The sequence below is a fragment of the Mauremys mutica genome, chromosome 8, assembly GCF_020497125.1.
Source record: "Mauremys mutica isolate MM-2020 ecotype Southern chromosome 8, ASM2049712v1, whole genome shotgun sequence".
In the NCBI taxonomy this organism is placed as follows: domain Eukaryota; kingdom Metazoa; phylum Chordata; order Testudines; family Geoemydidae; genus Mauremys; species Mauremys mutica.
In genome coordinates, this window is record NC_059079.1 from 72,815,980 (window position 1) to 72,826,937 (window position 10,958).

The window sequence follows — 10,958 nt, forward strand, 5'->3', positions numbered from 1 at the left end:
CTATTCCCTTTTCATAGCTGGGTTAATAGAGGAACCAAAAGGTGAAGTGCCTGACCTGAAATCACACATTGAGTCAATGTCAGAGCCTGAACAGAACCCAGAATTTTTGACTGCTGATCCCATTCTGCGCTCCTAGTCCACCTCACAGGATCAAAGAGTTACTCCATCTAATGTGGTGTTCTTACCTCTGGCTGTATCGGACCATTTGTCAAGAGAGTTCAGTGTCCTGTCTTTGGCACTGGCCAGTACTTGCTGCTTCAGAGGACTATAATACCTCCCTTTATAAGATACTGGCGGTTATTCTGTACTGTAGGTGATGGTGAAATTCATTCTTGACCCTTACAGCCAATCTGCCTATTCACTGCAACAGGACATGGTGATTACTCTTATAATTAACTTAGCTTGGAAATCTACAGCCGTTTCTTACAGTCAAAATTATTCCCCTCATAGAATTTGATTATTTGCTCTTGTGCAGCAGTGAATTCTGCAGTTTGTATGCTGTTTCATTGAGTACCTTACTGTCTTTTCATTTATGGAATAAAGTGAGGTGTGGGGTCGATTCACTTCTTCACTGTATTTTCAGTCCCTTTCCTCATACTCCATACAGAAACATAACCTACTTTTTGCTGACCACCACAGACTGGGCTACTTTAGGTATTCTTGCTTCTCCAGAATGCAAATTGTGTATCCACTGCTGGGTTTTGAACTGATGCAATGAATTCGGAGGACAGTGCCTGGTTCTACACTTCTAAAGTCTCTCATTTGAAAGTCAAGACTATCTTCCCATTGAATTGTGTTCTTGAGTTGATCTTGCCTGTCATATCAGCAACTCTGCACTAAGCCCAATTTGCTAATGAGGCAAATGTATGTATTTAATAAAGGGCCATCCCAAACACTGAGGCCCTGATAGGTAACTGATTTAAATAAGTGATGCAGTGTGATCATAGGGCTTTGGTCTGAAATACAGGATGCGGCCAAGGTCTGGTAACTACTGAAAGTAAATGAAGACTGACACAATTATTTTAGGAAATGCTTTAAGACAAACAATTTGTAAAACAATTACAATTTATAATGTACTTAGCTTTCTGATATATATGTATCTATATATCTAGAGAGAGACCGAGTAAATGCATTAAATCCCTGTCTTATCTATCTTAGGGTTTTGCAATGCTGCCCCTTCACATGTGAACTTCTATGTAGAATAAATTAATAGCGAAGTCTCTAAGGGAATTCTTGTCATCTCTGGATCTTTTCCTTTTTTAGTTATAGAAAGCTCTGTTTAAGGTAGATGGGATAATTTTGAGGGTGGTGGAGTGTGGCTGATGATGCAAATGTCATTCTTGTTATGCTGGAAAAACTATCAATTTTTGCAAAGATGATAAAACCCTGAATTCATCTAATCTCCTCTGGAAGTTTGTTCCAGAACCATATCCCTTGGACTTGAGAATGCTTTGTCCCCAGATATTTCTCACTTTATTCTGGGATTTATGATCTGCATTGCCCCAGAGGAGCATGCTATCTTGAGGGTTAGTAGATTAAAATGAGGTCTACAATGTACCTTGGAACTGATCAATTATTGCTTTGAGGATTAGGACCAAAGCCTTAAACTGACATTGGAAGTTGACTGGGAGACAGTGAAGGGACTGGAGTGTGGACTTGATGTGTTCATAGCAGCCTGAACCATGGAGAAAGCAGACAGCCACATTCTGTATCAGTTGGAGCCTTTGCATTGTTTTTAAAATCAACTTCAGATGCAGTGAATTACAGTAATCTGGTGCAGAGGTGACAAATGCATGGATCATTGTAGCCAGGTCCTCGCCCAGGAGGAAGGGGTGATGTTTCCTAGCAAGCTGGAGGTGAAAGAAGGGGGGTATTTAGTAACTGAAAACTTAGGCCTTGTCTACACTACCAAGTTTTGTCACCAAAACTGCCTTTTGTCGACCAAACAGTGAGTGCGTACATGCTGCAATGCAACTTTTGTTGGGAAAAATGTCTGGTTTTGGTGTCTAAGTTACATCCACCCTGGTGAGAGACTTGTATCTTTTTCCTCTTTATTTTTCTCAACAAAATGCCAGTGTAGACACCATGCTTGATTTCATCACTTTAACTGGCCTCCAGGAGGTGTCCCACAATTCCGATCCTGACCGCTCTGGTCAGCAGTTTGAACTCCACTGCTGAATGTGGTTTAAACAACCATCTGCCCCTCCCACTTAGAAGCCCGGGAATTTTTAAAATTCCATTTCCTGCTGGCTCAGAGTGGAAAGGTCTCATCGCATCTTCCCAGGTGATCATGGAGGTTTATCGCACCAAACGCTCTCCTGCTTGGACCACTGCAGAGCTCTCCCCTCAGTATATGGGGAGAGCAGGCTGTGAAGTCCCAGCTGCGCTTGAGCCATAGGAATTGGGATACCTACAGGCACATTTCTCAAGGCTTGAGCAAAAAGGGCTATGATCAGGACACACTGCAGTGCAGAGCAAAAATAAAGCAGCTGAGGCAGGCATGCCATAAGGCGAGGAAGGCAAACCATTGCTCTGGTGCTTCCTCTAAAACCTGCCGGTTCTAGAAGGAGCTGGACACTATCCTTGGTGGCGACCCAACCTCCACTGCCAAGAGCCCTGTGGATACTTCAGACGGCACGGAGGCGGCAGAAAGAGGCCCTAACCCAGAAGACTGAGTTACTGATGAAGAGGTGGAGTTAGATGAGGACGTGCAGCTCCCGGTGGGGCAGCCAGCCAAGAACTGCTCTCCACTCCAGAAGTGTCTAGTCAGTCTCAGCAGTTGCTCTCTGGGGAGCAAGCAACAGAAGATGAGATGCCTGGTAAGTGGCTGTGGCTTATGTAGTGTGGAGGTGGGTTCAGGGTATAGAAATGTGGGATGTTGGCTGTGTTTCTGTGAGCTGGACAATTCCCTGTGTAGCTAATTGGTACGGTGGAACAGTGTGTTGATGCACGCTGAGATCTCACGGGAATCCTCCAGAGAGATCTCCAGGAAAGTTTCCTCTACTGAAGGTTCTGTGGCAGAACAGCTTTGTTCCTTCCCCCATTGTAGGAAACTTTCCCGCACCATTTGGCAATCACTTGTGCAAGGACCAAAGCAGCACATAGGTGAGCAGCATAGGGAGCAGGGTGGAAGCCACAAGCGTGGAGTAGATGTGCCCTTGTTTTCCTGCTTACCCATAGCAGTGAGATGTCTGCTAGATTCGCTAGAATGACTCTTGCCTATGGAAAAGTGTGGGAGAATTTTATCCCTAGAATGCTGTACCATAACCCTTGCAAAGAGTGAGTGCTCTTTTCCCCATGTGGAGTGTCCCCACCCTCCTGCCAACACAATGCTTTGGGTGTTAGCAGAGATGTGTGCCTGGCTAGGGTCAGTGAGAAAGTGATTGCAATGTTGCAAAAGGTGTATTTAACTGAAATGTTACAAGGCTGTGCATGAATTTAACAATCCCATTTCTGTGCATTGTTCCCTGTACTTCACCAGATGTGGCCTTCAGGAACACCCCACGCTCCCCGGCAAGCGTCTCCAACAGATAAGAATGTGTCCAAGACATAGCAAAGAAGACATGTTCTGGGAGGTACTTCAGTGCTCCAATACAGAAAAAAGGGAACGCAACGAGTGCTGGGAAGCTGAACAACAGGACAGAAAAGAGAATCAGGCGTTTAAGGATGCAACCGAGCAGATGATTAAAATAATGGAGGAGCAAACGCAGGTGCTGAAGTCCTTAATGCAGCAGACTGAGCAGATCTGTGCTCGACCACCATTGCAGCACATTCAGAACTCTTTTCTGTGCCTCCTCCAAACTCTGCCCACACATTCCTTTCCACTTCCCAGGACTGCTTAGTTTCCCCTTCACTCCACCCTCTTGGCCAACTTTCACAATGATAGCTGGACCTACACACAGTTGTGAAAGTCTGCCCTTCACTGGTTCCTCCTTTCCCATGAAGTATCTGTGTGTTTGCGTGTGCTGTTTCTTGTGCAATAAAAGCAAAGTTTTATAACGGTAAATCTTTTTTTTTTTCCTACAAATTGAGATTGCAGGCACTACCAATACATGCACAGGCATTTTAATCATTTTCTTATTGGAATATAAGGCCCCAAATGTCACTATTTCCCCCTAGAAAAACTACATGTAATGTAACATTGAAGCACCTCTGACAGAGATATACATTACTGGTGCTCATTGTCAAAGTGCTGCCTCAAAGCCGCCCTGATTCAAATTGCCCCTGTACCTATTGGGTTCCGGGAAGGATCCCCGCCCCAGCCTAAGGGGGAGGATCTACAGGACCTGGAAACCAAATGATTCTGGGGGACAACTAATGAAATAACAGGGACAGGAGTGCAGTCAAAGGGTCAAAAGAAGGGCGTCTGAAGGGGACACTGAGCAGAGAACCCCGGACAGCGCCCACTGCTCCTCTAAGGCATCAAGGGAGCCAGTGGACGCCGCCCAGAGGAACTCTGTTCGGATACGTGAACGGACAGAGGATCGGAAACAGGCCCCAAAGTCACAGGAGTCTCCATTGGCCAACCTCCTCTCCCTGGTTTTATAGATGGCCATTTTAGCCAGGGCCAGGAGGAGGTTGACCAGGAGGTCCCGTGACTTCGTGGCGCCACAGATAGGGAGTGCATAAAGGAGGTGGTGAGGGGAAAAGTGCAGCCAGAAACGTAACAGTACATTGGTAAGGAGCCGGTATAGGGGCTGCAACCTGGCGCACTCCAAGTAAACGTGCGCCAGAGTCTCCCTCACGCCGCAGAAGGGGCAGGTATCTGGGACAGGGGTAAACCGCGCCAAATAGACATCTGTGCTCACGGCCCCATGAAGGAGCCGCCAGCTGATAGCCCCGGTGGCCCACTGGGGCTTCTCACCCAGAGGTGGCAGGAGGTCTCGCCACTTTGTGTCGGGGTGGGACACGAGGGTAAGGAAGTGAAGGGTGTGGAGCACGAGCATGTAGAGATGTTTCCGTGGCGCGGTTTGGAAGCGGACCGGCTGCAAGTCATGCAGCCAGCTCATGGAGAAGGAGCAGGTGGACTGGTTTGATCCATGGGGAAGGGGCCCAATGAAAAGGTCCAGAGGGCCTGGGTGGAGGGTGGGCAGGGAGTGCCCTCATGCAGGACCAGGTTGAGGTAGGCCCGAGCAGCGGGCGGCAAAGCGGCCTTCACCTCCTGTAGTATGCGACGGGGAGTACAAGGTCTGGAGATCCCCATACGCCAAGCGAGCGTCAGGAGATGCAGCCAGTCTCCCCGGTTGTAGTCCAGGAGGTCTCCGACCCTGGTAGCTTCTGCCAGGACCAACCTTTGGTGCACCGCAGGGGACTTCGCCACCTGCACACGGAGCTGGGGGTTGTGTAGCAGGGGCTCCGCAAGGAGATCAGCCCCCACGGTGGCCGCCACGGACCTGGTTGCAGAGAACAGATTCCAGGTCTGGAGGAGATCCTGGTAGAAGACTGGCAGCCCAGAGAGGTCTCGCGGAAGACCCCTCGGATCAAGATAAAGGAGCTGCCGGTCGTATCGGAGCCCTCGGAAGCGGCGCAGGAAGGCGTGCACCAGTGCTCTCCATGCCGGACTACCCGCACCATAAAGAAGCCGCTGCAGTGCCTGGAGGCAGAAGACATGGACCTGAGTGCGCAGGCACTTCAGGCCCTGTCCTCCCTCCTCCAGGGGCAGGTGGAGCACCCCTGCAGGGACCCAGTGCAGTCCTGGCCAAAAGAACTCCAGAACCTTCCGGAGGTCGGCCAGGAAAACCGGGGCCGGGACCAGGGTGTTGAGCTGGTACCAGAGCATGGACAGGACTAGTTGATTGAGCACCAGTGCCCTCCCTCGAAGGGAAAGGCACCGGAGGAGTCCTGTCCTTTTCCCGAGCCACTCCGTCACCCTGCCCTGTAAACCTTGCCAGTTCTCCGGCGGAGACGGATGCATGGCAGAAAGGTAAACGCCGAGATAGAGCAACGGATCCGTGCTCCACCGGATGGCCTGAAGCGCGGGTGGGAGGGAGCTCACCTGCCACCCATCCCCAACCACCATGCCAGAGCTCGACCCAGTTGACCCGGGCAGAGGAGGCCGCTGAGTACACAGCCTGGCAAGCCTCCACCTGCGCCAAGTCGCCCAGGTCCTGGACCACGAGGAGCACATCATCGGCCTACGCCGACAGGACCAGCCGCAGCTCCGGCTCCCGAAGCACCAGCCCCGTCAACCTCCTGCGGAGGAGACAGAGGAAGGGCTCAATCACCAGAGCGTACAGCTGGCCCGAGAGGGGGCACCCCTGCCGTACTCCCTGCCCGAAGCTGACCGGCTCGGTCAGGGTTTAGTTGAGCCTGACCAGACACTCTGTGGAAGCATACAGCACCTGGAGAAAACCCACAAACTGGGATCTGAAGCCTAACGCTCGCAGAGTGCCCAGGAGATACCCGTGGTCCACCCTGTCAAACGCCTTCTCCTGATCCAGGGACAGGCGGGCGAACGACAGACCATCCCTGCACCCAAGCTCCAGGAGATCCCGGACCAGATACAGGTTATCAAAGATGCTACAGCCCAGGACAATGTAGGTCTGGTCCAGGTGGATCACGTCCTCCAGCACGGACCCCAGCCACAGCGAGATGGCTTTGGCTATGATTTTGTAGTCCGTGCTGAGGAGCGAGATGGGATGCCAATTCCGTAAGTCGCGGAGGTCCCCCTTCTTCGGCAATAAGGCGAGCACGGCTCGCCTGCATGAGAGAGGGAGGACCCCGCTCTTCAAGGACTCGGCCCAGAGAGTGACCAGGTCCGGGCCGAGGACGTCCCAGAACACGCGGTAGAACTCCACGGTCAGCCCGTCCATGCCCGGAAATTTGTTGGTGGGCTTGCGACAGAGGGCTTCCGAGAACTCGGCCAGAGAGAGAGAGGCAGCTCTAGCCGGTCCCGGTCGCCCACGCTGACCGTCGGGAGCCCGTCCCAGAGCACTCTGCAAGCGGCAGGATCGGTCGGATCCGGGGAGAAAAGGTGTGTGTAGAAGGTCCTGGCACTCTCGCACATCTCCGCCGGATCCGTGAGGGCGGTGCCGTCCTCTGCCAGAAGGCAGGTGACGTGCTTCTTGGCCACCCTCTTTTTCTCCAGGGCATAGAAGAAGCGGGAGCCGCGATCCATCTCCCGAAGGAGGCGGATGCGGGATCGAACAAAAGCACCCCGGGTCCGATGGTCTTCGAGGACCCAGAGCTCCTCCCGGCACGCTCCGCAAAGGGATGGACCCTCAGGGCTGGCGGCCAGACGCCTCTCCAGCTCTAAGACCTCCCGTTCCAACTGCTCTATCGCCACATCCCTCCGTCGGCTGGCGCCCCGGGTGTAGTCACGGCAGAAGAGCCGGGCGCGCACCTTTCCTACATCCCACCACCGCCGTGCCGAGGGAAAGGCATGCCGCTGCCCTCGCCAGGCCAGTCAGAACTCCCGGAAGGACGCCACGAAGCCCACATCCTCCAGCAAGCTGTTGTTAAAATGCCAATAGGCCGGCCCCGGCCTCTCCGCACAGAGAGAGGCCATCACAGTGACGAGGTGGTGATCCGAAAAAAGGGGCCGGCTGGATGCTGGAGGACTGGGCCCGTGAAAGATGGAAACGTGACAAATAGATGGGGTCCAACCGGGAGTGGCATGACCGATGGGCTTCCACCCGGACATAGGTAAACGTGGAGACATCATCTGGGTGGTGGTCATGCTAGATGTCCACCAGGGAGTGATGGTTGACAATCTCCCGGAGGACGTCTGCGGCGGCCGGGCTCTGCTCGGTCCCCGAGCGGTCCCGCTCCTCGAGGGTGGTATTGAAGTCCCCGCCCAGGACCAGGCATTCATGAGGATCCAAGGAGCCAAGGAAGGCAGACGCCTGCTGATAGAATCACAGCCGCTCTGAGCCCGATGTCGAGGCATAGACGTTCACGAGGTTGACCACGAGCCCCTCCATGTGGACCCAGAGGTGCAGCAGGCGGCCTGGCACAGCCTCGGCGACCCCCAGCACCTCGGGCCGTAGGGCGGGGGAGAACAGAGTAGCCACTCCAGCCGTACGGGCTGTGAGATAGCTAAAAGTAGACCCTGTCCCCCCATTCCAGCCGCCAGCTGGCTTCGGCGGCCGGATCCGTGTGGGTCTTCTGCAGGAAAACCACAGAGTACCCCCCTCCCGAAGGAAGGAGAGCACCTGGCTCCTGCAGAGACCCACCCTACAGCCCCGGGTGTTCAATGTGGCAAAGGTGACGAATGCCATGAGGAGGCCTGGGGGGGATCCTCGCCGGCAGGGGCTCTCACAGCCCCCATTGGGCCACGCAGCAAACCGTGACCCACCCCGAAGGTGAGCAAGGAGTCACGGAAGCTGCGGACCCGCTGGTAAGCCACGGCGCCCTGCTTCCCGGTCCTTTTGCCCTCCTCCATGAGGGCCCTCGTGGCCTGGAGGATCTGGTGAAAATCCCCCCATCGCTGGAGAGCGAGCGGTACCTTGTTGCGGGAGCTGCGGATGTCTTCTAGAAACTCCCGCAGCTCTTCTCGCAGCATATGGGGGGGTGGGGCCTCTGGCACAGCCCCGTGGCCCACTGAGACAGGCAGGCAAGAGGCGGACTTGTGACATGGCGCCCGATGGGCTGGCGCCACATGGTCCGCCTCAGACCCCAGCTCAATGGGGGTCGGCAGAGGGAAGAGTGCAGCCCCTAGTGGGTCGGGACTGGGAAACTCAAAGGCCGCTCGCTGGGGGTCATCCTCCAGGACAGGGAAGGAGACGGCCCCAGGGGCAGCAATAACATCGCGGGAGGTGGAGGGGGTAGGGACGGGGTCAGGAGTAAGGGCAGGGCTGGGGTCAGGAGCAGGGTCGGGGAGAGAGATAGAGGCAGGATCCTGGGACACAGGAGCCAGACTGTCAGGAGGTGGCTTCTCGCGGCCAGGCTTGGTGGTTTGAGGGGTAGGGAGGGGGTCCCCAGGGATGCCGGGCCCAGGCTCAATGGCAGGTGTGATAGCCGTGGCATCGGGAGATGCAGAACCTTCAGTGGGGCCCCCGCACGGGAAGGAACTCGGTCGCCCCGCACCAACGAGGGATACCCCTGGTAGCTCGGGTCCCGGCCATGAGGCACCGGCCGTCACCTCAACAGTCTCGGAGGCTGTCAGCGGGGTGCCGTCTGCGGCCGGGCAGGTCGAAGAGTCCAGGGGACCCTCGGAGGCGGGAGCGGACACAGCAGTTGGGACGATGGAACACGGGGAAGGGGAATCAGGGGTGAGGTCGGCCAGGTCGAGGTCTGCTGGCAGAGGGTCGTCCTGCCCCTGGGTGACTGGGGTCAGACCCAGGGCCTCGATCTCCTCGAATATAGAAGGGAGCTCACCTCCCACCACCCCGGGGTCCTCCCCACTAGCACCTGAGGCAACGCTCGCCTAGGGTATTGCAGGGGGCACAGGCGGCAAGGGAACAGGAGGGGCCTCATCGGGGGCCTCTGCAGGGAGGGACTGCAAAGGAGGGATGGTGGTACCCTCCGCTGCTGCCACGTCTTCCCCAGCCGGCACTGGCAGAGGGACCGACCCTGTGTGCAAGGTGGAAGGCTCGGTGTCTGCGGCCTCTTTTCTGGTCTTAGAGGGGGCTTCCACCTCAGGTGGTAGGAGCGGAACTCGAGCCTTCCGCTTGCCCCGCTTACTCTGTACTCTGGTCCAGCCCTCCATGGCATCGCCTGCGGGCTGGTCGACAGGGGTTGGGTCGAGGGGCAGTGATGACAGCTCAGGGACTTGGGGAGGTACTAGTGGGACAGCAGGAGGAAGGGAAGATTCCCCCTGGGGAGAGCCCTCTCCCACACCCGGCAGTACCCCTGCCGCACCCTCCTCCACAGGCCCCGCCAGAGTGCAGGCAGCAGAGGCAGGGCACTCCCGTTCGTCCGGGCGCACTGGAGGAGGTACCCTGGAGACCAGAGCGGGAGCAGTGATGGGCTGGGAAGGAGGAGGGGTGGCTCTGGGCACCTGGCAGCCAGGGGCGCCAGCGATGACGGGGCTGGCACCCTGCCGGGGCTCGGGGGTCCCGGGCACTCTTCCATGCTGGGCCAAGGGGCAGTCCCTCCGAACGTGCCCCGTCGCCTGGCAGAGGTAACACCGGGCCTCCCCCATAGAGTAATGCACCCGGTAATGGGCCCCCTGACAGGGGACCAGGAAAGACCCCTTGAGTGCCTCTCCGCCACACGCTGCCGGCGGCAGTTGAAGCTGCACCTGCCGGTGGAACGAGAGGACGTGACGGAGGGCGGGGTCTTTGCAGCCCAACGGGAGAGGGCTCACAACGGAAATGGGCCTCCCCAGGGTAGAGAGGGCGGGTAACAGGGCAGCATTGGGAAGGAAGGGAGAGACGGAGGTCAGGACCACGCGGACACCCAGGTCCTCCAGCGGCTCCAGGGGGACGAATACGCCCCCCACCGCCAGGCCCTTCTCCAGCGCCTCCTGGGCGGCGGCCTCCGAGGCAAGGAAGAAGACAACCTTGCCGTACATCTTGGAGGCTGCCACGATGGCCGTGGGCCCCACCACCCTCACCAACGACCGCACATAGGTCTCCACGTGGGGCGAGGCAGGCACCAGGAGACAACGGACGCCATGCTTCCTGGTCAAGGTGGGGAAGGGGCCCCGGCCGCTATAGGTGGTAGCGGAGGCGGTGGTTGGGGGAGATGACATAGCGGCAGGCAGGGGGGCCACCGCCACCTGGGCGTACACCCTGGGAGCCGGGCACCCACAGAGCTGGTGGAGGGAACAGCGGGGAGGGGCGCCGCAGCCGGTGGTGGGGCTGCGGCAGTGGTGGCAGCTCCTGCCATGGAGGGCTGTGTCTTCCTAGCGGGGCCCTTTCCCTTCTTTTTGCCCTGGCCCTTTCCGCCGGCTGGGGGGGCTCCCCCAGAATCGGAGGGGGCAAGGGACGTGGCAGCAGCGGAGGTCATCCCATCGGCCGCCGCTGCCAGCGCCTCAGCGAAAGCGGTGGCAGGTGGTTCGGCAGCGGTGGTTG